Source organism: Tenrec ecaudatus, unplaced genomic scaffold (assembly GCF_050624435.1).
Source record: "Tenrec ecaudatus isolate mTenEca1 unplaced genomic scaffold, mTenEca1.hap1 Scaffold_124, whole genome shotgun sequence".
Taxonomy (NCBI): domain Eukaryota; kingdom Metazoa; phylum Chordata; class Mammalia; order Afrosoricida; family Tenrecidae; genus Tenrec; species Tenrec ecaudatus.
Window position 1 is genome coordinate 620,002 of NW_027457804.1, and position 4,362 is coordinate 624,363.

Below are 4,362 nucleotides of genomic sequence, written 5' to 3' on the forward strand. Positions count from 1 at the left end.
CTGGAGGGCTTCTGACTTCCTGTCCATTTTACACACACACACACAAACACACACACACCCTCCCTCACACTGATACTCATGCCTTTTCAGAATTCCTACAGTGCTTCTGACTTCCTGTCCTTTTTACACACACACACACACACACATCCTTGCAGAATTCCTGGATGGCTTCTTACTTGTGTCCTTTTTAAACACACATACACACACACACACACACACACACACACCCTTGCAGAATCTCTAGAGGGCTTCTGACATCCTGTCCTTTGGACACACACACACACACACACACACACACACACCCTTACAGAATATCCACATGTATTGTGACTTCGTGTCGTTTTCACACACACACACACACACACACACACACACACACACACACTCTCTCTCTTGCAGAATCACTGGAGGGCTTCTAACTTGGTGTACTTATTAAAAACACAACACACACGCACACACCCTTGCAGAATCAATAGTGAGCTTCTGACTTCGTGTGATTTTTACACACACACACACACACACACACACACACACACATACACCCTTGCAGAATCTCTGAAGGGCTTCTGACTTTGTGTCCTTTTTACACAAACACACACACACACACCCTTGAAGAATCTCTAGAGGGCTTCTGATTTCGTGTCCTTATTACACACACACACACACACACACACACACACTCTCACACTCACAACCCAAACTCATTCTCTTACAAAATCTCTGCAGTCCTTCTGACTTCGTGTCCTTTTTTAAACACACACACACAAACACACACACACACTTGTAGAATCTCTGGAGGGCTTCTGATTTTGTGTCCTTATTACACACACACACACACACAAACACACATACACTTGTAGAATCTCTGGAGGGCTTCTGATTTCGTGTCCTTATTACTCACACACACACACTCACACACACACACCCTTGCAGAATCTCTGGAGGGCTTCTGACTTCCTGTCCATTTTACACACACACACACACACACACACAAACACACACACACCCTCCCTCACACTGATACTCATGCCTTTTCAGAATTCCTACAGGGCTTCTGACTTCCTGTCCTTTTTACACACACACACACACACACACACACACACATCCTTGCAGAATTCCTGGATGGCTTCTTACTTGTGTCCTTTTTAAACACACACACACACATACACACACACACACACACCCTTGCAGAATCTCTAGAGGGCTTCTGACATCCTGTCCTTTTGACACACACACACACACACACACACCGTTGCAGAATATCCACATGTATTGTGACTTCGTGTCGTTTTCACACACACACACACACACACACACACACACTCTTGCAGAATCACTGGAGGACTTCTAACTTGGTGTACTTATTACAAACACAACACACACGCACACACCCTTGCAGAATCAATAGTGGGCTTCTGACTTCGTGTGATTTTTACACACACACACACACACACACACATACACCCTTGCAGAATCTCTGAAGGGCTTCTGACTTTGTGTCCTTTTTACACAAACACACACACCCTTGAAGAATCTCTAGAGGGCTTCTGATTTCGTGTCCTTATTACACACACACACACACACACACACACACACACACACTCACAACACAAACTCATTCTCTTACAAAATCTCTGCAGTCCTACTGACTTCGTGTCCTTTTTTAAACACACACACAAACACACATACACATGTAGAATCTCTGGAGGGCTTCTGATTTCGTGTCCTTATTACACACACACACACACACACACACACACACACACTCCCTCACTCTCACACTCATACCTTTTCAGAAAACTTAGAAGGTTTCTGACTTCGTGTCCTTTTAACACAACACACTCACTCTTGCAGAATCTCTAGAGGGGTTCTGATATCCTGTTCTTTTGAAACACACACACATACACACACACACACACCCTTGCAGAATCTCCAGACAGTTTATAACTTCGTGTTGTTTTCACACACACACACACACACACAGACACTCTTGCAGAATCTCTGGAGGGCTTCTAACTTGGTGTACTTATTACAAACACAACACACACGCACACACCCTTGCAGAATCAATAGTGGGCTTCAGACTTCGTGTGATTTTTACACACACACACACACACACACTCACACACACACAATTGCAGAATCTCAAAAGGGCTACTGACTTTGTGTCCTTTTACACAAACACACACACACACACACACACACACACACACTCACAACCCAAACTCATTCTCTTACAAAATCTCTGCAGTCCTTCTGACTTCGTGTCCTTTTTTAAACACACACACACAAACACACACACACACACTTGTAGAATCTCTGGAGGGCTTCTGATTTTGTGTCCTTATTACACACACACACACACACAAACACACATACACTTGTAGAATCTCTGGAGGGCTTCTGATTTCGTGTCCTTATTACTCACACACACACACTCACACACACACACCCTTGCAGAATCTCTGGAGGGCTTCTGACTTCCTGTCCATTTTACACACAAACACACACACACCCTCCCTCACACTGATACTCATGCCTTTTCAGAATTCCTACAGGGCTTCTGACTTCCTGTCCTTTTTACACACACACACACACACACACACACATCCTTGCAGAATTCCTGGATGGCTTCTTACTTGTGTCCTTTTTAAACACACACACACACACATACACACACACACACACACACACACACACCCTTGCAGAATCTATAGAGGGCTTTTGACATCCTGTCCTTTTGACATAACACACATACACACACACACACACACTGTTGCAGAATATCCACATGTATTGTGACTTCGTGTCGTTTTCACACACACACACACACACACACTCTCTCTTGCAGAATCCTGGAGGGCTTCTAACTTGGTGTACTTATTACAAACACAACACACACGCACACACCCTTGCAGAATCAATAGTGGGCTTCTGACTTCGTGTGATTTTTACACACACACACACACACATACACCCTTGCAGAATCTCTGAAGGGCTTCTGACTTTGTGTCCTTTTTACACAAACACACACACACACACCCTTGAAGAATCTCTAGAGGGCTTCTGATTTCGTGTCCTTATTACACACACACACACACACACACACACACTCACACACTCACAACCCAAACTCATTCTCTTACAAAATCTCTGCAGTCCTACTGACTTCGTGTCCTTTTTCAAACACACATACACATGTAGAATCTCTGGAGGGCTTCTGATTTCGTGTCCTTATTACACACACACACACACACACACACACTCCCTCACTCTCACACTCATACCTTTTCAGAAAACTTAGAAGGTTTCTGACTTCGTGTCCTTTTAACACAACACACTCACTCTTGCAGAATCTCTAGAGGGGTTCTGATATCCTGTTCTTTTGAAACACACACACATACACACACACACACACACACACACACCCTTGCAGAATCTCCAGACAGTTTATAACTTCGTGTTGTTTTCACACACACACACACACACACAGACACTCTTGCAGAATCTCTGGAGGGCTTCTAACTTGGTGTACTTATTACAAACACAACACACACGCACACACCCTTGCAGAATCAATAGTGGGCTTCAGACTTCGTGTGATTTTTACACACACACACTCACACACACTCACACACACACAATTGCAGAATCTCTGAAGGGCTACTGACTTTGTGTCCTTTTACACAAACACACACACACACACACACACACTCACAACCCAAACTCATTCTCTTACAAAATCTCTGCAGTCCTTCTGACTTCGTGTCCTTTTTTAAACACACACACACAAACACACACACTTGTAGAATCTCTGGAGGGCTTCTGATTTTGTGTCCTTATTACACACACACACACAAATACACATACACTTGTAGAATCTCTGGAGGGCTTCTGATTTCGTGTCCTTATTACTCACACACACACACTCACACACACTCACACACACACACCCTTGCAGAATCTCTGGAGGGCTTCTGACTTCCTGTCCATTTTACACACACACACACACACACACACAAACACACACACACCCTCCCTCACACTGATACTCATGCCTTTTCAGAATTCCTACAGGGCTTCTGACTTCCTGTCCTTTTTACACACACACACACACACACACACACACACATCCTTGCAGAATTCCTGGATGGCTTACTTGTGTCCTTTTTAAACACACACACACACACATACACACACACACACACACCCTTGCAGAATCTCTGGAGGGCTTCTTACTTCGTGACCTTATTACACCCGCACACACACACACACATAAATCCTTGCAGAATCTCTTGAGAGCTTCGTACTTGGTGTCCTTTTTACAAACACACACACACATACTGGCAGAATCTCTGGAGG